We start from the raw sequence: 23,634 nt of genomic DNA on the forward strand, positions 1-23,634 counted from the left end.
ATTGTGTACTTTGTCCTCAGTAGCATTCAGAGAACTTCCTAATTTAATAACACCTGTGAATTTAATCAACCTGCTCTTTGCCCCCTCTGCTACATCATTAATAAAGATGCTAAATAAGACTACATTCAACATAGATCCTTGTGACGCTACTGGAAAATGCTTTACAGCAGTTTTTGACATAGCATCAGCAAAATTTAAGGTATTTTCTTTGCAGACCATTGGAAACAGAACTGGATGGCACACATGGGAATAAATGGTAGAGCCCAGTTAGTACTAGCAAGGGAATGAACAAAAGAACTAAGAAGTCATTTCCTTTATTGCATTTATGTAGTTACCAGACATGCTTTCCACTTCTTGGCTTCCAAGAAATCTATAAACCTTTGTTCTGGTGGCAGAGCTGTACTGTTACCCAGCATATCCACAAGTGGCAGAATGACTTCAGGGAAGGTTAGCTGCAAAATAAGCAGGGGTAACTCTGATGAATAAGCAGTTGCAGAGCAAGCAGCAACAGCACCACAAGGATGTGATAGGGACAGCAGATGACAATGTTTTCCCTCCTGAAAAACTACATAAATCCTTTGACATTGCTGTCACATGATGAGTACAGGTTGCCATTACATTAAGCACCCAGCCATGGATCTACAAGTCCTCAAGAGCACAGCAGGCAGAAGAAGATGTTAGGATCTCAACAGCTGCAAACATGGATGAAGGATGCAACAGAATGAGATCCCAGTCTTGGGCTGTATGCCATTGGATCAAGGTCCCATTCTATGAAGTACAGTGTAGAAGTAGCCTTTTCACAATAAAAGAAATCATGCAGAGTCATCTTCCATAAAAATAACTTTTCCAGCACATTTTTCAAGCCCTTTGGTGACCAGATAGTGATGACGGAAGCAGGTTTCTGATTGTCTGCAAGGTCCTAGTCATGAACTGGCATGAAGGTGGCAGTTACAAAAAGGTCACCTAGGACTTGGATGAGGCAGGAGTGCAGTTTGGCAATGGTAACTGCAACTGAGCAGCCCTCTTCAGAATCCGCTCTGCTCACCCCATGTGGGGATGGGGAGAGAAAAGGTACCCTAAATATAGACTGCCTGCCTTTTTCCTGACTGGATAATCTGTAATCTGTATTCTGTGGTTGAAATCAACAAGACACACAATCAGTTTTGAGACCTGGAAGCCCAGGATCCTCATGGGCAATTCTAATAGCAAATGCCCAGAGCACCGCACCACAGTTGTAGCCTGAGAACTCAGGCAACACAATAGTAACATTACTGCACTGAGTGAAACCCAGAGATCAGGAGATGGGCAGCTCAAAGAAAAAGTAAGCAGCTATGCCCTCTTCTGGGGAGGAATGCTATTCTAACTTTAACTAAGTCCTTTCTGACATTCTGGAAGGAGACAAACTTATACTGTTCAGTGATTTCAATGCCAGAGTCAGAATGGTCTCAAACCTCTGAAGCAGAACTATTGGCCAGGAAGGAGTGGGAAAGGTCAACTCTAACAGCATCCCCCTCTTAACCAAATGTGCAGAACATGGACTCACCAACGCTCTGTTCCACCAGAATAACAGGCATGAGACATCATGGCAATGCCAACAATCCAAAAATTGGTACTTGACTGACTATGTCATTGTTCATGCCCAGAATTGCAAAGATATCCATATCACTCAAGCTATGCTAGGAGCTGATGATTGCTGGACTGATCACCTACAAGTGCAAGGCATTTTGTGCTTGGCATAATGACATCAACTTCAAGCAAAAGAAACTGAATCATCAACAAGCCAAGGCAGAGGTCCAAAAAAGGACACACAATATGGAGAATAGATGGTGGGAAGACTAGGGGAAGGAGATTCAATATCTCTCTGACATCCACAAAATGCATGTTTTTTTCAGTACCACCAAAGCCATCTAGGCTAGGGGCAGACATTCAAAAAAGCCTTAGCCTGAATTGATTCAATCTTTGTAGGTTAGTCTAACCTGCAAAGCTTGAACTGATTTGGAGGTGGATAGGCATTCCCTTTTCATTCCAGAAATGCAGGCACATGCCTTCAGTGGCCCAGGCTAGAAGCCAGGGGCACTAGAGCAGCCCTCCCTTCCCTTCCAAAGTGCTGAGCTGAAGGGGATGACCAGGCCCTGGACGGATGCTCTGATTAGATTCATAGATTCATAGATATTAAGGCTGGAATGGACCTCAATAAATCATCAAGTCCAACCTCCTGCATAGGCAGGAAAGAGTGCTGGGTTCAGATGACCCCAGCCAGATGCCTATCTAACCTCCTCTTGAAGACCCGCAGGGTAGGGGAGAGCACCACCTCCCTTGGGAGCCCATTCCAGACCTTGGCCACTCTAACTGTGAAGAAGTTCTTCCTAATGTCCAATCTAAATCTGCTCTCTGCTAGCTTGTGGACATTATTTCTTGTAACCCCTGGGGGCACCTTGGTGAATAAAACCTCACCAATTCCCTTCTGTGCCCCCGTGATGAACTTATAGGCAGCCACAAGGTCGCCTCTCAACCTTCTCTTGCGGAGGCTGAAGAGGTCCAGGTGCCCTAGTCTTTCCTAGTAGGGCTTGGCCTGCAAGCCCTTAACCATACGAGTGGCCCTTCTCTGGACCCTCTCCAGGTTATCCACATCCCTCTTGAAGTGCGGCGCCCAAAATTGCACGCAGTACTCCAACTGCGGTCTAACCAGTGCCCGATAGAGGGGAAGTATTACCTCCTTGGATCTGTTCGTCATGCATCTGCTGATGCACGATAAAGTGCAGTTATCTTTGCTGATGATTTTGTCACACTGACGACTCATGTTCATCTTGGAGTCTACTAGGACTCCAAGATCCCTTTCCGCTTCCATGCTACCGAGCAGGTCATTTCCTAGGCAGTAGGTATACTGGACATTTTTCCTCCCTACGTGCAGCACTTTGCATTCCTCCTTGTTGAACTGCATTCTGTTGTTTTCTGCCCATTTGTCCAACCTGTCCAGGTCTGCCTGTAGTTGTTCCCTGCCCTCCGGTGTGTCCATTTCTCCCCACAGTTTTGTATCATCTGCAAACTTAGACAGAGTACACTTCACTCCCTTGTCCAAGTCACTGATGAAGACATTGAAGAGTATCGGTCCAAGGACCAAGCCCTGCGGGACCCCACTGCCCACACCCTTCCAGGTCGATACCGACCCATCCACCACCACTCTCTGGGTACGGCCCTTTAGCCAATTTGCCACCCACCAGACTGTGTAATCATCCAAGTCACAGCCTCTTAATTTGTTCACCAGTATGGGATGGGATACCGTATTGAAGGCCTTTCTGAAGTCTAAGTAAATGATGTCTACCCCTACTCCTGCATCCAAGTGTTTTGTAACCTGGTCATAAAAAGAAACTAGATTAGTCAGGCATGATCTACCTGCTACGAACCCGTGCTGGTTTCCCCTCAGCATAATTTTTCCTGCTGGGCTCTCACATATATGAGCCTTAATCTTTTCAAAGACTTTGCCAAGGATGGAGGTGAGACTGACAGGCCAAAGTTACCTGGATCCTCCTTCCTCCCCTTCTTGAAAATATGGACTACATTGGCTCTTTTCCAGTCCTCTGGGACCTGGCCTGTGTGCTATGAATGCTCAAATATTCTTGCCAGTGGCTGTGCAATGACATCAGCCAGTGCCTTCAGTACCCTTGGATGGAGCTCATCCAGACCTGCCGACTTAAACGCATCCAGTCCTTCCAAGTGACTCTGCAACATCTCAGGGTCAATGCTTGGTAGTCTGGCACCCTGCCGTTGCCTCTCTACAATCTCATTGTGAGACTTGTCTTACCCCTCTTTTAGGAACACTGAGGCAAAGAACTCATTGAGGAGTTCAGCCTTGTCCCCCCTGTCTGTCAGCAATTGCTTTTGCCCATTCAGTAGTGGTCCTATACTGCCCTGGGCCTTCCTTTTACTCCCTATATATATTAGAGAAGGGATTAAACCCTCACCCTGCCTGCACCATCTTAGGCTTTTCCCTGCTTGCCGCTCAAGGGGCAGGAGTGTTGCCAGCAGTCCCCAGCTAGCACTCTGAGGCAAAGGGGGAGTGTAAAGTGCATGCATCTGTTGATCTCCCATTATTTCAAGCTCTTCTTAAACAGCTTTTCTCAAGGAAGGAATGCAGGGACATTACCAGCTGCCCTCTTGATTAGCTCCAAAAAGCCCTAAGCAGACACTGTCCTATCTGCCTTTGTCCTGTCTTTCTGTCCCAGTGAAATTGAAGACACACACACAGACCTCTCAGCATTAGCTAGCATGCCACATGCCTAGGGTCCAAGGAAAGGGGAGCCATAAACACCCATTGGATGGAGCATTTTGAAGACCTTCTCAATCAAGACTCTGTTGTTGATAAGAGTGCTCTCAACTCCATCCCACAACATCCAGTCGGAGACAAACTCAGAATCCCTTCAACCCTTGACAAGGTGAGGAAAGCCATCAAGCAGATGAAGCATGACAAGGCATCTAGAGCTGATGGAATCCCCACTGAAATCTTCAAGCAGTGGGGAAAGGAGCTCACATGACAGTTCCATGCTCTTATCTTAAGGATCTGGAATGATTAGGAAATCTCAGAAGACCTCAGGGATGCCAGGATATGTCAGTCTTCCAGAAAGGATGCAGGTTTGACTGTGGAAATTACAGAGGGACCACCTTGCTGTTCACCACAGGAAAGATTATTGTGAGAACCCTCCTGAGCAGTTTCCTTCCACTTGCAGAAGATCTCCTCCCAGAATCTCAGTGTGAGTTTAGGGAATCAAGAGGCACAACTGATATGATATTCACTGCTTTCCAGCTGCAGGAAGAATGTCAGAAATAACATAAATGTCTACATTGTCTTGTTCGACCTCATAAAAGTCTCTGACTGTCAGTTGAGAAGTGCTGGGGAGGATCCTTCTGAAGTAAGGATGCCCAATGAAATTCATCACCATTCTTTGCCTTCTCTATTACTGTATGCAAGTGGTGGTTCTCAGTAGTGGATCTAGCACAGATGCCTTTAAGGTTAAGACGGGAGTTTCGTAGTTTCATAGTTGTTAGTTAAGCAAGGCTGCATCATCACTCCAACACTCTTCTCAATAGTCTTTACTGCAATGCTACATCTGACCACTAACAAGCTTCCAGAAAGAGTGGAGTTAAACTACCAAATGGATGGTAATCTGTTTAATCTCAGCCAACTCCAAGCCAAAACCAAGACCACCCCGACCTCAATCATAGAGCTTGAGTATGTTGATGATGCTGTAGCATGTGCTTACTTGGATGCAGACCTTCAGGCAATCATCAGCTTCTTTACAGAGGCATATAAGAAATGGGACTGATGTTTAATATTCAAAAGACTATGGTCCTCCCTCAACAAGCTCTTAATGAGCTGTCCCCAGCTCTGGTCATTCAGATTTATTGTGAAACCATGGAAAATGTTGAGTATTTCCTCTACCTTGGAAGCTATCTCTCACAGAGGCTAACATCAGCAAAGAAATCCAACATCACCTCAAATGTGCAAGTACAGCCTTCAGACACTGGGGAAATGTGTGTTCAAAGATCATGACATCAGATCCAAAACCAAGCTCATGGTTTATCAAGCAGTCGTGATCCCTGCTTTACTCTATGGAGCTGAAACATGGACAACATACAGGAAACACCTCAAGTCATTAGAGAAGTACCATCAATGCTGCCTGTGGAAGATCTTTTAAATCCGGTGGGAAGACAGATACACCAACATTAATGTTCTCTCACAAGCAAACCCCATGAGTATCGAGGCAATGATTATTTGATATCAACTTCACTGGGCTGGCCACATCATCTGGATCTCTGACTCCAGACTACTGAAGCAAGTTCTATTCTCACAGCTCATTCAAGGTATCTGCTCAAGAGGAGGGCAGAGAAAGTGCTTCAAGAGTGCCTTCCAGGCCAACTTGAAAAAAATGTAACATTGACATCAACTTCTGGGAGACTATCACCCAGGTCTGTTAATCACAAATCAGCCTTGTCTGCCATATTTGCACTCATGGATAAAGCAGTCATAGAAGACAATCATCCTCAAGTATGAGGGATGGCCAATACAAACCTTTCTTAGACTCGATCTTTGTTTTCTTATATCCGTCATTCTCTCTATATATACATGAAATACTCTGTTCTATCATCATAAAGCCAAATTCAAGCCTGGAAGAAGCAAGTGCTTCACCTAGCAAAGGTAGTAGTATTTGTATCCCCACCTCCCCAGACTGACATTGGTGACTCAACAGTGCTTTTCCCAAAAAAGTACAATCTATCACCTTTGTCTCTTGGCATATTTGAGTTTCTGCTAGTGCAAGTTGGGTGCAGGATCCTGGCAATTAAATCTGTTCAGGAGAATTAGCAGCAGCACAGAGTGGAGTTCAAATTTTGTACTGTCTCATCTGCAAAATAGCATGGCCAAGGCAACCAGGAAATAGATTAATAGAGTATTCTCCTTACTTCCAGAATTTCTTGGACCCTCTGGCACATGTTAATGGTTCCACCTTCTCCTTATGGAATCCCTAAGGCAAAGTAATAAAGACATCACTTGTTCTTTACTAGGGTGAATCCCTCTGGGAAGCAATGGATCTCCCTTGTGAAGTGGAGGGAAATTGAGTTTTTCATGCCCTAGCAGAGAAGAATATTTCCTCCTTCACAAATCAGAGGGTAGAGAATAGTAATTGTTTAAAATGTGTTATCATGCAACTGTAACCTACAGCATTTGAATACATGGCATGAATTATGTCACAGTGCTTGTTTTGTGGTATATTACACTTACAATTTTTTCGTGTGCTTAGATATCACAGTAATGGGCTCTGTGTAGCAACCTAAATAGAACAAAACTGGTGTTACAACAATAGTATGTGACCAATGTTATACAACAAAACATAATTTTGCAGGGAAAATGTTAGCAACATATATATTAATAACAAACATAGTTGACTCATATTGGACAGCAAGAAAAAACTGCACAATATATTCTGGCATTGTTACGTGATGTTCTTGTGTTGATACTATTAGCTTAACCAACGTTGCTCTTCTTCATACTAAAATAATAACAAGAACAGAACCATTTATTCAGCTTGTCTGTCAGAAGAGGAAAATGATGTTGTGTGTAGAACAGCAGAAAATTATGTTGACTGATAACAAATATAATTATTTCAGAATTATGATTTTGTCACAACTATTCTGGGAATGCAAAAGATTTCCCCACTTCTTCCTTCCCTTCTTACGCCACAACCCCTTATCTTCACTCTTTGTTCTTACCTTCTGCAGCAGATGCAACATAGGCACTGTGCCCCAGCAGATGAAAGCTATAACATTGTGGATTAATCAGAGTTTTGCCAAGATGGATGCAGAAGTATTTTATTTAACAAAGACCTTATCATTGCAACGTTTTTTTCTTCTACTACATAAGCATAAGGTAGGTATAACGTATCTTAGGGAGAGTAGAAGGTAGAATAAGGAGGTTGGGGGAGGTGCAGCTGACAGAGAAATTGTTAGAAACTATAACGATTAAGCAGAAAACAAACCAGGCCTAACTTTGGGGAAGGATAGTACTTGGGAACTGAGATTTTTTCTGTTGGCTGAGTAAGAATAGGTTGCTGGTGGCAACAAAGAAGAGTAGGAAGCTAAAATAAGAGAAAGGCGCCATATTATTTAAAGATAATGAGAAGGACAATATAGAGCATCTGAAGGGGGAGGAGCTGGTCTGGAAGGCCTAGATGGCAAAAAGAAAGGGAAAACTAAGAAAACTTGTTACACATTAATTTTGGGTGGCTCCTGAAGTTTTTAACCCCTGGATTGTCCGCACATTAATACCTTTAAGTGGGTTAAAGCACTCATTATGTGGCTGAAAGTTACACCACTCCAGAGCAAGATTATCTCTTGATCTGCATAATGCAGCTTCTGTTCCATTAAGGTGTGGTCACTCAAAGGTACTGCTCAAATTTAAGGCATGACTGCAAACTACCATTAAGCCAATCAGCACAGTGTAAAATGTAACAAGGTCCTAAGGGGGAAGACAGCAGCAAGTGACCTTTGATCTTTGAAAGAAAAAAGGGAGAAAGAAGGCAGGGGACACATCAGGAAAGGAGGTAAGGATAAGATGAAGAAATGGGAACAATACAAAAATAGATAAGCTTGGGAACCAGAAAAACTGCAGTGGGGAATATAGTTTCAAGTGCCTACTACTCTGAACCAGGAGACTGTTGGGTGGTTTAAGGGAGTAACAAGCTCGTGGGAAGTTTGTTAAAATACAAAACTGAAGACCTTATTTGGAGGGTTGTGGACAGGAAGGCAAATTTTATATATAATTAATATTTACAAGATACAAATACAAGATGAGTTCCTCCCTGCCCCCAATCACCCACCCACCCAGTAAGCATGGAGAAAAAAAGCTCTTTGTCTTACATTCACATACAAGGAAAACTCACTAAATTCGTTGTCTATCATTAAACTGCTACCAAAAGCAGCATGTGCTCAGTAATGGAAACCAACTATGAAGCTGATTAAATGCAGCCAATACTGAGCATTACTATAAAACACATGGCCCATATTGGGAACCTTTTTTATTATTATTAAAAAACAACTAAAAAATGACATTAACACAAACCTCCCCTACAACAGTACCTTATTCTTATTACACAGCTTTCCACCATGGCTCACTAACCTCTCATGAACCTCCCCCAACCCAGGAGGAAGCAACAACTTTCACTCCAGCCCTTTGTCCTTTTGGAAGAAGCACCACCATTCTCCTTTCCTCCATCTCTTCCCCGCCTTCTCCTTTCCCATCTCATCCACATCTTGATAATAATATCTTGACATAATATTTCAATTCATATATTGCCAACTCCAAACAAACTTTTCTGGTAAAAGCCAGTCCCTTAATCAACAGTAGGTTTCCATATCACTACTGCCACAAAAAGAACTATGGTCCTTTAGCCATTAACCCATACAACACCTTTTCATATGTTAAGTCACAGTTCATACGATTGCTCTCAAAAAAAGAATGGACCCCCTCTTTTACCCATTGCATAAAAGAGTAGTCCCAAAATACATGTTCTTCCTGCCAGATAATGACAGAAACATGCAGTCTTTCCCACTCCCTCCATTGCCTCTTTACAGACCATACTTACAATGTAAGTATATACAAAGCTTTCCAATTCTGGCATTTCCCAACCTCCTAATTCCCTGGCATTGTGTAGCTCCATTCTGGCTTCCCTTTCTCTTTTACCTCCCCCACAAAAAATGCACACCAGTCCCATGTAAAGAATGATTGGCAAGAGTACTGTTTTCACCACAGCCACTTTACCCTTGAAAGGTAACATTATACCACTCCACAATGCCAAGATCTGCCTCACTTTTACCTCTAACTTCTCCCACGCATTGTTTCTTTTCCCTCAGCATCCACTGGGATTCCCAAGATCTTGATTACAGCCTCTACCTCCCAGAGCCTGAACTTCTGTAAATTCTTCCAATTCCCCACTCCCATCAACGTAATTTTGCCCCTAACACTTCACTGCAGTCCTTAGTAAGCTTCACTACCCTCTCAGCTGATATGCTGCCTGAGCCACTACATTCACATCATCCATGTAAAATGTACAATTAACTTTTCCTCCCCTGGTATCCTCACATCCCTTATTAACTTATTGTCATGAATTCTCTGTGCCAATAGCTCCATTGCACACACAAAAAGAAAGGGGGACAGTGGGCATCCCTGTCTTACCTCTGTTTGTATGTGGAATGCGTTGCTCAAGTAACCATTCACCAGCACTCAACTTCCTGTTTTACTATATGACACTTTGACCCATCTGATCATCTTTGCAGGAAACTCCATCCTCCACAATACTTCAAATATGAAATCATGGTCAACCCTGTCATGAGCTTTCTCCAGATCTAAATTCATGATTACCATGATTCATTTCCTCTCTTTCACATCTGATATGGCATCACTCTTTAACCCATACAGTCTGGGGTATCCTTCTCTCAGGAACAGCACATATTTGTTCTCCTTGTATCACATTTGCTAAACCATCCCGCGTTCTTTTTGCCATTAATTTGTAGTCTATGTTTGAAAGGGTTATTGGCCTCCAGTTGCTTAACGTATCTTCCTTTCCCATCTTGAATATCAAAATGACTGCATCTTCAGCAAAATCCTCTCCTATCTCCCCACTCTCCATTATTTCCCTGTATGTCTCTATTACATCTGTCCCAAGCCATTGCCAACATTTTTCATAGAATTCCACCAGAAGTCAGTCTCTTCACAGCACCTTCTCTGGCTTACAAGCTTTAAGCACTCCCCTATCTCTCTCATATTCAACTGCTCTTCCAATTTTTGTTTCTTTCCATCCTCTTTTCCTTCCTTTATCCCCTCAAGGAACAGCTTTGTTTTTCTTTCATCCACTTCTCTTCTTTTGTATAGCTCTTTATAAAACTCCACTACTGTATCCAGCACTTTAGCCCTCTCTTCTAATTGGATTCCTTCTTCAGTTCTCACTGCTATCAGTTCCTTCCTTCTTTTCCTCAATTTCACCAAAAATACTTACACCATCCTTCCCCCTTCTCCATGCAAGGTGCTCTAGTCAGAAAGATTTTCTCATCTGTTTTCCTTTTAAACCATTGTTCAGTCCACCACTTCATGTCTTCCAAGTTCTTCTTTCACTTCTAGTCCTCTTACTGCCTTTAATAATTCCTGCTTCCTTACTTGTAGTTTTAGATCTTTGACCCTCTTCTTCAGTTCTTGTCAACCAATATTTCTGAGAAATTTTCTTGATCTTCTCTTGATCATTGTCCAACATTCCCAGATGCTTTCATAGTATCTCTTCAGTGTTCTCCATCCTTTATACAGTTCTACATATTCTTGACAGGTCTTCTCATCTTGTAATAATTGTACATTTAACTTTCACATCCCTTTCCCCTACCTTCAGTTTTATCTAAACTCACTTCCATTCTCAACATCTGGTGATCACTGAAGGTCACATCTATGGCATCCTTCTTTCCAGTCCCCAGCCTGTTTGACATCAATATAAAATCAATTGTCAACACCACTTGGTTCCAACTTCACAATCACCTTCCCACTGGCCCATGCATCTTTTAAACCTCCTTCTCTTTTTATATTAATCAGTACTTTTGACAAGCTATCTAGCTCTACCTTCCCTCTCCTATCCCCCTCCAATTGATAATGCAATTGAAATCCACCACCATAATTTGCTGCCTACCACTGCCTACAAAGACCTTTAATATCTGAAACAGGTTGATCCTTCCTTCTCTGTCAGCTGCTGCATATATTTAATATCTCTAACACTTTATTTTCAAACTCCACTACCATCCACCACAGCCTCCCTTCCACAATCCCTTGCGCTTCCTGCACTTCCACTTCCACACTCTTGAGCAAAATTGTGATTCTAGCCACTTTGCTTACATCCAGGCCCACCACCATGCTGGACCCTTTCCCCATGTCTTTACAAAACCCCTGTAATCCCTTTCCCATGGGATTCCACACTCCTGTAAACATATTATGTCCACTTTGACCCCACTCAATACTGGCATAATCTTATCCCACCTCTTCCTCAATAAAACACTTCTAACGTTTATAGATGCAATACACAAAGTCATGCTTGTCCATTTAAATTATACATCTCCGCCACTTTTACATCTTCTATGCTGCTGCTTGACGCAGTCGACTCTAATCCTCCCCCCTCTTCACATCCCCGTGGTCTTTGCCAGTTGTTTTATTGCTTTACTATTCAAGAAAGGTTCCCCTTTTCCCTCTCTCCCACATTTGCACTTCCTCCTTCCCCTTTCCCCTCTCCATTAGTCCCAGATCACATTAGCTCTGATGAGTTTTTCATCAACCCATCTCCCTCCCCCTCTCTCTTTTTGTCCACTGCCTTCTTTCTAAGTTCCATAGCATGTCATTTTGTTCTTTTCCCAACTTGGCTCTCTTCTTCTTTCTCCTGCTCTGTCCTCATTTCTCCTCCTTCTTCCTCTAGCATTCTCTTCTCTTTCTCTTCTCTCACCTCTGTCTCAAAGTCACTTGTTCCATTAATCTTTCCTTCTTTTCTTTCTTCTATCACCAGCTGCCCCACTTCGACTTTTCACTCTTCCTCCCCAGCTCTTCCTTATTGTGGCATCTCCTCCACTGTCAAACATTCTGCCTCAACTTCTTCCCATCTCCCCTTTCTTGTCTTTGCTGCTTCTCTGTAGCTCTCGCTTTATTTGAGGACTACAGGCACTGCTGCCGTAAATGTCCTTTGTCCCCAAAAATAACACACTTCAATACTTTTTGGCATTCTGCTGCCCTGTGACCTTTCCTGTCACATCTGTAGCATATTTTGTACAGCCAGATGTTGTTCATTACTGCAGAGTTTAGGCTGTCCGAAATACATTGCAAACCCTTGGTGTGGCTCTACTTGGATTACTGACAGTAAGTGTATTACCCCACCAGGACTCCTTTAATCCTCATTACCACTCTAGCTCTCCATGATCCCATCCATATACCATATTTATCACATATCTTCTCAACATACATAACTTTTTGTATATAATTCTCCAACCATTTTTCTGTCTCCCCATCTCAAGCATATCAGCATACTGTACATTGGAATAATTATTGCCCTTTCTGTTGTCTTTTCTCCGGCAATAAATCTTCTCTCCTTATGGTATCCTCCTTCACCTACTGTTGCATATGTCTTCCAAAAATTGTCATAACCTTCTTGGCTCCAATACAAAAATTCCAAAGACTTCTGATTAGGAAAGGTGACAAGGCTATTCAAATGTTTAGCTTTAACTTCTAAAACTTCAAACAATATTTTCTCTACAAATTCATATCTATTCATCTTCCAACTTCTCTGTTCTCCTTCCCCTGTTAATACTGTTCTTAGACATAGATCACCTGCCACTTCATCTCTCACTTCATCCCAACTCCTTTCTCTTTGTGGCTCTGGCTTATCCCTCCCACTAATCTTCTGCTCTCCTTCAATCACTGTTTCCTTCCTCATTTCTCTCTCCTGACTTCCTCTCCTCTTCTTCTCCTACCAACTGGACTCTTCCTTTGTTGCTTCCATCAGTAAAGCCTCCCCCAAAACCACTGATTCCACCACACCTTTTTTCCCTACCTTCTTTTGTCCCCTCCTCCCCACCTTCATCCATCCTCCATCTAACTCTCAAGAAGAAGCAAATCGGAGAGAGGAAGTGCTGATTAAAAGTGTGTTTATGAAGTGCCTGTACCAAAACCTTCAATAATTTCAAAAGTGGTAAAATGCTTCAATTCTGGATGAACTAAGTCTATGGGTACTATATGCAAATTACTATAGATATATTTATTTCAAGGTCAGTGTTTTCAAATTTGCTCCTTGCTTCTATGTGTTCAGGGAGAGCACTGTTTGACAGTAAGGAGGGGAGGATGGGGCTGCAGGGTCAGAAGTTGGGGGTCAGAGGGCAAGGGAGCTACCTGACCCCCCCAAAATTTATTTCCCTGCTGTAGCAGTGGAAGAGGGACAAATTCAAGGCAAACTTCCAATAATAAGAGTCTATACCTGGAAAATTATAACAAATTTATAATTTTTTCATATATAGAATCTAATCATGGGGGGATAGTCTTGTATTTTAGTATGTCTTATATACAAGTAAATACAGTCGATTAATAACCTTTTGAATTACATTAAAAAGGGCTGTCTATGGAGAAATGGCCCATACCTCATAAAATGTGACAGGTTCAAAGTGTTGACACACTAAGGTAGACTGCAGGAAAGAACTATTTGGGCCAGTAGCATAGCAGAGAGAAAAGGTAGAAGCTTGTGAGCAAAGAATATATAAAATATTCCCCATCTCATTCCCTTTGAACTATCTCTCAACACCAGTGTGAATCACTACTTGTATCTGGGGATACTGCTGATTTTAAGAGAAAACAGCCAGAACAGCTATGGAAGTTTCCAGTAAGCCAAAGCCATAAAAGTCATCCAATATACAGGTAGGATAGGGATAGGCCCGTGCCTTATCCCCTGTTCAGGACATCCAGGAGTCTATTGCTGGCTCTATTTGGGATCCATTAAGGGGGCTGAAGGTACAGATCAGTGTTTGTATACTACTCATGCACAATGGTTAGATAGCAGTAGGGCAGATTAAAGAGAATAATTAGGAAATATGCCAAAGCAAGGTTCAAATTACGGAGAAGCTCATTAATGAGCTGTGGAAGCCCATGTCCCATGCCCTGGTAGTACTAGCAGTCTTTAGCCATCTCTCCTTGGGCTATGAGCCACAGGAGTTGGAGGATGGAAGGCAAATTTGTTTAGTCTTTTGCTTTGTTGTATATGGTTGGCGGCAAGCTGCTGGTACTGAAGGTCAGTCACCCAGAACTGTGAAAAATCCATTTGAAAGAGGCAGTTATATATGTGACTAGCCAGTCACATTGCACTAGCCTTGTGCAATGTAGCCAATCAGTTGTCATCAGAGAGGTCTAATGTCCTAATGATGTCAGCAAACCTTATCAATTGCTTACAACTTAATGGACAGGGTCTGGCAGAAACAGAGTCAGTCCCAAGGACCTTCTCTGCTCCGAACCTAGTTAGGTAAGATTAAAATGTATCACAGCTAGTTGTAGCAAAATACTCTTTTTTAAGGGCCTTTGTTTTTCATTTTCTTTGTATACTATACTATACTATAGCGGCATATTTATGGTAATTTGCAATTACCTGCATGCTTTTGGGACCCAGAGGCCTTCAGGCCTGGGTTTGACCTTTGTGCTTATCTCAAGCAGCATGCTTAGCTTGAACTGTGGTCAAGACATGCACCCAGTCAAGAAAGTTGATAGAAAAATACTGTCTCTGACTTAAAACAAATTGGGAAGTTGGCTAACTAAAAATTGAATAAATATAACCTGGGCAAAAGAAGTCAGAGCAAAACCTACACCCACCTAAGAATGAAAATTACCTGAGAATAGAAAATTCCAGTTAAAGGTAACCATATTTGTCAAACAAAAGCAAGATTATTAATATACATTAGAAAGAAGGCTTAAGCCTTTCTTATAATGCGTATTTTGAATAATTTCCTTTACCTAGACAGTACTAGACACAGTGATGTTTGGCCTATTTTAGGCTGTCACCATGTTTTTGAGGGTGATTATTGTACCATTTATGAAAGAGTAGGCAAAAATATGGATAAACAGCACAGTGGATAAGCACCATTCTAACTTGTGATATGGCTTATTGACATGGTTCTGGTCAATGCATCTTGAATATAAGCATTATAGCCTTGGTTGAATTCTTTTTCGGGTTCACCACTAACTGTTGAATATGATGTATTATTATGTATTATTCTTAGTGATATTAAAGATATTGGATAACTTAATGTAATGATTTTCTACATACCTCACTGAAAACTCCTGTTGAGTAAGCCAGAAAAGGCTTATAAAAAGTGTTCTAGGTTGGGTTGTAAACAGTTTTTGCTCACAAACAAAACAAATGGCCCTGCGAGATCTCTCTGGGGTCTCAGCAGCCTATCCATGTTCTGGAACTTAAGATCTTGTTCCATAGGTGATCAAGAAGCCTGGTCCATTTCAAAGAACGAAGCATTCTCATGAACAGATCTGTGTCATCCTGGTGAGAAGTGGCCAGTGGTGTCCCTCAGGGGTCTGTGCTTGGACCAGTGCTTTTCAATATCTTTATCAATGATTTGGATGTGGGGGTGAAAACTTTACTAGCCAAGTTTGTGAATGACACCAAGTTATGGGGGAGCCTGGTCATGCCAGAAGATAGGTTGCAGATACAGGCAGACCTGGACAGGCTGGAGAATTGGGGGGGCCTGAAACCAGATGAAGTTCAACACTCAGAAGTGTAAGGTGCTCCATCTGGGGGCAAACAATCCCCAACATACCTACAGACTCAGTGGCGACAATTTGACTTGCACCACAGCCGAAAGGGACCTAGGGGTAGTGACCAACCATTGCATGACCATGAGCCAGCAGTGTGATGCTGTGGTCAGCAAGGCAAACAACACATTGGCATGCATTAACCATTGCATCTCATGCAAAACTAAGGAAGTGATACTCCCACTGTATTCCACAGTGGTGAGACCACAGCTGGAGTACCGTGTCCAGATATGGGCACTGCACTTCAACAAGGCCATGGAAAAACTTGAGAGGGTCCAGAGAAGAGCCACGTGTATGATCAGGGACTTGCAAGACAAGCCATATGAGGAGAGGCTGAGGGACTTGGGTCTCTTCAGCCTACAGAAGAGAAGGCTGAGGGGGGACTTGGTAGCGCCTTACCACTACATCAAGGGAGTACATCAAGAACTTGGTGAACAACTGTTCACCAGTGCACCCCTGGGGAAGACCAGAAGCAATGGATACAAACTCCTGGAAGACTGCTTCAGGCTCAATTCCAGGAAAAACTCCCTCACAGTCAGGGTGTCCAGACTGTGGAATAAACTCCCTCCAGTGATGGTGCAGTCACCTACCCTGGAAATCTTCAAAAGGAGACTTGACCCCAGTTGTCTTTTCCTGTCTAGTGTAGGGGGACGAAACTCAATGATCTACAAGGTCCCTTCCAGCACCTAACAATCTATGAATCTATGAAAATATCATTCTTGACCCTCCAACACTCATGGTTCAATCTTTCTTTTAGACAACTTGATATTCTCCTTTCCCATGATTTGAGGACAATTCATAAGGCCTGTTCTGAGAGAACAGATATGATTCACACAACAACACAAAAGTCTCATTATCGTTATTATCCAATCTATGAAGCCCTCCTCTAGGTTTCACATCCCCCACCCCCTCACCTTAGCTCAAAAAGTCATAGCAACCTGCTGCTTCCCAGAGTCTTCAAAAGAAGCCTGGTAAAACTATCTTAACCTACCATTATCTTCCATTCCTCCAGAGAACTGGATGTTCCACTTCCCCAAGTTGCAGCAGTAGGCCCACAGTAGCTTTTTCCCTTTTGTTCTCATGCTTTGATTCTAAGTGTATGTTCTGAAATTGCCACAGAGGGCAGCAATAACGTGTCAAAAACAAATGTATTAAATGTTCCAAAAGAGCAAAATGCAGTGACGCATTAAAAATACAATTCCTGTTACCTTCCATGCTTGGAACAGAGAGCATTTATCACAAGGTCTTATAAAGGCAAATGGATCCTAAGAAAATAGGTTACATGTTCTTCAAATAACATTTCCTTGAAACAATGAAGGTGGAAAAGAAGAAATCTCAAACATCCAGTGTCTGGATGTTTATCTCCGTACCTAGCACAGTAGTTATCCAGCTACCTATTCAGCTAGCTAATGTTTAATTTGACTAACCTTGTATAAAGGTCTGTGTAAGTGGCACAATCCAACAAAAGAGGCAAAGAGATAAGGAAAAACGTAAAACAATTATCAAGGAGAAAGGCTAGGGGGGATTTTATCTGTTTAAAAAAATTCTGAATGAGGAGTGCCAGACATAAAAGAGCGGATACTGGAATATACTAAAAACAGAGATCTGAGCTACAGAAACTGTATTATGCAAGAGAAGAGAGTGTGTGTGTATGTGTGTGTGTGTGTGTGTGTGTGCGTGTGTGTGTGTGTGTGCACGCATTTTGCTGAGATATGAAAAGCTTTATATCTTGAATCACATTCTAATCATGCTTTCTCTTTCTGAAATCTGCATGCTTTGATGTTGGCGATGGCATTACACTATTTGTGTTCTTTCTATTTATCGTTTTGGAATAAAATGTGTTAGTTCTTATATAATATACATTATTTTACACCCAAGGCTTTGATGCATAGGAATGCTTTTTATTTTAAATTATTACTAGTCCTTTTTACTCATCAGAAGCTTCATCAAACTGCCTGCCTCTAAGATTCCAATGTAATGAAAAACACTGGCAGTGTCTGATACTGTTGTGCTGATGTCCTAGACTACTCTAAATGGCTAAAATGGAACCATTCTCTGGGAACCACATTTTAATAGCATCTCCCAATCTCAGAAAAATGAAGGCTGGGCATGCTTCATTGTTCCATATTAAAGAGGCAAGTTCTAGTTCTTTGGCTATTACAAAATCCCCTGGTTCATCATGGCCCCCTAGACAGTTTTCTATGGAATCTGTACTTAAAACTGGCCCCAAATCCTGTGAATCTCTGTGACCTATCAAACAAATACAGAATGAGTAGGGTAGTGTTCAGCTGAAGTGATTCTCTATTCCTCAGGATGCATCTTTGTTCTGCTTCCAGTAACACAACCCAGAAGAATCCACATTAAGAACCAAATGGTCAAAAAAGCCTCAACCAATTATGGTTTCAATTATGTATATCAAACTTTGGATGAATACAAAGGCTGCATGCACTTCTAACCTGAATGTAAATATATATTACAGTTGTGTGTGTGTGTGTGTGTGTGTGTATAAATATGCACACACATATATGCATGTGCACACACACAAGCTCATACATGCACACAAGGGTGTTTCAGTGACAAAATAGTGACAATTTGAAATAAAATCATTGTCTGTACAATGATCATTTACTGGACCACTACATAGTAATAAATGGTGGGTTTCCCACTCTGTCCCAGCTATACAAAATAGGCAGCCATTTTGCCTTTAGTTTCTGAAATACCCTTGTATCTAGTCACACAAATAAATGTGTGGGTATAAATTTTACATACATGATATATACACGTATGTATATATAATGCCTATATCACATGATATTAATATAACATACATGTGTACACATCCATATACACACACATTGCTACACAGAACAACAATGAACAAAGTTCAAAGATAGCTATAAAAAAATAGATGGAATTACAAAGAGACTATTGGATTTAACATATTTTTCAATTTGGATGGCTTTTCTGTATTTTATGATGAAAAGAATCCTTAGTAAAGGACTAGATCCAAATAATTCTTGTAGGTACCCTAATGGGATCTAGGAACAATGTACATGTTTAAGTGATTTTAAAAGTGATGCAGGCCTCATTGGACTCTACTCCAATGGTGGCAAAACCACATAGGTGCCTAAAATTATTAAGCCCTGAAAAGTTCCTAAAACACCTCAGCTTAGGCTTCTGTGCATGCTCAGAAACCACCCAGATGAAACACTTAAACTCTGTTTCAATAGAGATTACTGCTGGAGGGGACCTAAAGTCTACCTAAGTCTCCAGTCTATAGGTATTCACAAAACACACCTCATGATTGGTTCACACCAGAAGCCCAACAATCCATGTTCAGTGTTGCCTGTGAGTCTAATTAGCATGCACTTGAACAGGAATTGAGACCTCAGTTTAGAGGCTTTCCTGAGTCTGAGGGGATTCAAACCCATCTCTCCTGTAAGACTGCCTAAATACCAAGGTATGGATAGCTTGGGTAGGGGCTTTTGTCATTCCTGCTGCTGAAGCCAAGCCTCTGGAAAGTGTCATGGGTGAAAGAACAAGCAAGAGATAACATGGTGCCTTCCTCTGGTCACTCAGGATATAAAGATTATGAAAGCCCCTATAACAAGACTCTATGCCACCTATTAGGCACATAAATGGGCCTAGGCACCTAAGTATAATTTCATTCCACCCTGCTTGAGTTCTAAAAAACTACTAATATCCAAGTTGGGTGGGTTCTCCTCCTCCTCTTTGATGCTTTTTTTATGACACCGTTCTTAAAGAAGCAGATGCTGGTGTGTTATAAAAGTAGATGCACTTCCAAGCTGAAGTAGAGTCTGTCGTCCTAGATAGGTCTCATCAGCCATCTTCAGACACACAGATAAGGCAGTCATGGAAGAAACTCATCCTCGATTGCAAGGAATTGCCAAAGAAGAATGGCTTTTCAGGAGCTTTTCAGGAGCAATGGAATAGAATTACACTTAGGTGCCCAAGTCCACCTAAATGCCAAAAAGGTGGAATAGACCCTAATGTGCAGCCCTTATTCAAATATCTAAGCTCCAAGGAGGAGAAGGAGTTCAGGCATAGCTCTGTGCCCTGTGTGTTTCCTATTGGAACATAGTACATGCTTCCCTGCCCACAGCAAAGGCCCTTTGGAGGAACTGAACTGTCTCCATTGACTCTATAGGTTTCCGGGGCACTTAGCCCTATCAATTTGGGTTGTTTTCCTGGGGCAAGATGCCAATTTTTTAGGACATTGCAATTCCTGAGTGGAGGCGCCTATGAAAATGATTTGGATGAGACCCAGAGTCCTAGAAGTCCCTAGTGTGTGTGTGACTCACTCAGTAATAGCAGAGTCCTAAGACCCAGTCTTAGAGTCCTAAGACCCAGAGTCTAAGCGAGTCCCTAGTGTGTGTGACTCACTCAGTAATAGTAGTCATCTGGGACAAACTTCTAAGGACTGCTGTGCAAACAGATTAGCAAGCCCACTTAGTTTTAAAGGTATATGACATTAAAAGCAGCTTTATTTTTATACTGCTACATGCACCAGAGATTGTTCTGCCATTTGATCATGCCAGTGACCATGCTAAATAAAATATCCTTTTGGTTCTGTTTCCAAAGCAAGCATGGCATTGCCACAACACTGCACAAAAGGGAGAAATTAAAATGTATTTACTTATATCTTTTACCCCTACATAAAATAGTCTTAAGATCTTCAAGCTTCAAACCATGTCAGGCACATAAGAAAAGGAAAAGGACTAAATCAATTTGTTAATGATAAAACATTATAAGCAATTACAGGATAGAACATACTAATATCTTTAAATACTTCCTTAGTATTTTATCTGTTGAAATCTTCTACCCTTTCCTGTACTTCAGTCTGCCTTTGTATTAGCCCACTGGCTAATAATAACCTTATTTCTGATTATTGGAAGATGGATGTGTTTTATTTGCCTTTTTAAATCCCAAAACTCTGCCCTATTTCAGTCATATATGAAGATAAAATATATCAGTTGGTGAGGTATGAATAGGTTGCAATAAGGGCACTGACTGCTGGGATGAGACATTTATTTTTTCCATAAGAGGATACATCCAGTACCTTCCAAGTTTCTACAGGTACTTGTGTTGTAATGAAGACAAATATTTCAATTTCATCAGGTTTTAAGCAGGGGGAAATAGAACAATGATGTTTAAAGAACCTATCTGGCATTTGTATATTACCTTTAGACCAAATTCTGAAGTCTTTATTCAGGGCCAGATCACAACAAAGGGACATACGCATGGGAAAAAAGAAGGCACTCATTTAAATAGACTAGTGGCCAAACATGACAGGAACATGAAGTAAGGAGTAACTGCAAAGAGCACTCTGAATGCCCAGAGATATTTGAAAAGCAATGCAGTTTAAAGATGTCACCATGTGTTGGCACTGGATTTAAGACCCAGATATCTTGTTCCGGGCAAACCCAAATCCTCAGACTGACCACGACCTTTCCACTCAATAATAGGCAAATTTTATAGATACACAGTGATCGCAGATAAGAATAATGCAAACAATTCTATATCTACCAGTCGTAGAGCTGTCATCAGAGTCAAGGTACATCTGGCCAGTATGCATGCTTCACTCTGAGGTTCTCACTTGAATGTCAGATGTCAGCAGCCTAGAGGTTGGAGGCCAAGGCCCACCTCCCCTAGTGGGGTTTGTGAGATGAGCTGGTGATATGCCCTCTCTCCTCTCGGGGACCCTTTGCTCCTTTGAAATCCCTTCTTTTGTATTCTTTCCTGTTGTCCCCCCCCACTGATGACTCTTCATCTCTGGCCCTTGCTGATTGGTCTTTCTGTGGTCATCATAATGACCATGTTCTGTCCTATCAGCGTAATCCTTTGTTTCACAAACCCATCACATGCACACATCCTAATTTGAGCTTTACCAGTCTTCTCTTAATTTGATCTGTTCTCCAAAACCAGAAATACCAAGGGCACTGCAGTAGGGCACAGTGACCTTGTGCCACCTTATTGCATGTTATGGAACAATGTGGTACATGTCTTTAATTTCCCAGCCAGTGTGTCTGCCACCTGTGTGCCTGTTAGACACAGTGGGCCTTGGAGAAACTTTGTCACAGACAGGCTTTTTAGAAATCAGTTAACCTTTGCTGTTGCCATGGACCATTATTCTAATGTATATCTGTTTTACAATTCCCAAAAGCAAACCTCTAAATACCATTTTCAAGCTATCACATGTAAATCACAACTCAAGATGCTAACCCTTTTCCCCTCTTGATATAAGGAAGTTTGGCTGTGTTTACACTGATTAATACAGCCAACCTTAAGGCTATCCTCAAACCTATACCTATCATCTACATCAGGGGCACACATGCCAAGCATGGCACGTGAGACCATTTTTGCTTGGCATGCACTGGGGCCGGGGAGGCAGCAGCTGTTTGCAACCTCCTGGCTCCAGCCGGCCCCAGCTCTGGGTAGCTGCTGCCAACTGGGATCCTGGGCTGCTCTCAGGAGGCAGCTGGGATGCTGCAAGCCTTGCTGGGAGCAGCCCAGGCTCTGTGGCTATCAGCAGCTACCCAGAGCCATGGCCAGCTGCAGCTGGGAGGCTACAAACAGTTGCTGCCACCCTGGCCCCACCCCCAATGGGCACAGTTCTGGCACCTGCTGCCTTCCCGGAGCCCAGAGCTAGGACAGCTGGGGCCAGAATGGGGCAGGAGGGCAGCAGCTGTTTGTAGGCTCCCAGATCCAGCCAGCTGTGGGTAGCTGCTGATAGCCACAGAGCCTGAGCTGCTCCCATGGAAGCCCTGCTGCAAGCAGTCCAGGCTTCGTGGCTATCAGCAGCTACCCAGAACCTGGGCTAGCTGAAAACACCTCCTGCCTCTCCACCCCGGCCCCAGCCCTGATTCCAGCTGCCTCCCAGCCCCAGACCTGGCCCCGGGCTTCGGGGAGGCAGCACATATTGGCAATGCTCCCCACTGTGCTGCCCTCGCCACTTCTACAGAGCAGCATTGGAACCCGGTGCAGCAGAGAACACTGTGGGGTGCAGAAAGCTGCCTGCTCCTAGCTCCCTGCTGCCCTGCCACACTTCCCTTGCAGGCAGGGGCAGCAGCGAGGGGCACAACCCTGCATGCTGCCCACACTACTCCTGTGCACATGGGGGAAGTGTGGCAAGGCAGCTGGGAGCTCAGAGCAGGCAGCTTTCTGTGCCCCCTGCTGTGCTCTGCCGTGCCACGTTCCAATGCTGCTTTGCAGAAGCGGCGAGGGCAGCACAGTGGGGATCACTGCTGGTATCTGCTGCCTCCCCAGAGCCTGGGGCCAGGTCTGGGGCTGGGAGGCAGCTGGGGCCGGGGCCGGGGCCGGGGACGGGGCCGGGTTGGACAGGCAGCAGATGTTTGCAACTGGCCCAGGTTCTGGGAAGCTGCTGACAGCCACAGAGCCTGGGCTGGGGAGCAGAGGCTTTGGGTGGGGGAAAGGGGAAGCAAGGGTGTGGGGCACAGGGCAGTAGGGCTGGGGGGTAGGGGTTTTGGGTAGGGGGCAAAGGGCACAAGCAGGGCTTCCTGCCATATACCCCCTGCCCTCATGCATGCCAGCACTCCAGCACCTTCCAAGGTAGGAATTGTGGGGCTTTTTGGCACTCCGGCCAAAAAACATTGCCTACCCCGATCTACATTATAAATGAAGTATCTGTCATCTACATTGTACATCCATAAGCTTGACCCTTAGTATAATCCAACCAGAGGTAAGAAGATCTGCTATGGTTGATCTCACATCTGCTCCACTTCTAACCA

At 43.0% G+C, this 23,634-nt stretch overlaps 1 long non-coding RNA gene across 1 annotated transcript; it reads right to left on the bottom strand.

Moving 5' to 3' along the window:
* Window positions 1-322: 322 nt before the first annotated feature.
* Window positions 323-17,177, bottom strand: LOC109281329 (uncharacterized). Its single transcript, XR_009459481.1, has 3 exons — window positions 16,857-17,177; window positions 6,776-6,824; window positions 323-452 (listed from the first exon to the last, which is right to left on the bottom strand). It is a non-coding gene; the product is annotated as an uncharacterized LOC109281329 (long non-coding RNA).
* Window positions 17,178-23,634: the final 6,457 nt, after the last annotated feature.

This window comes from Alligator mississippiensis, chromosome 2 (assembly GCF_030867095.1).
Source record: "Alligator mississippiensis isolate rAllMis1 chromosome 2, rAllMis1, whole genome shotgun sequence".
NCBI lineage: Eukaryota > Metazoa > Chordata > Crocodylia > Alligatoridae > Alligator > Alligator mississippiensis.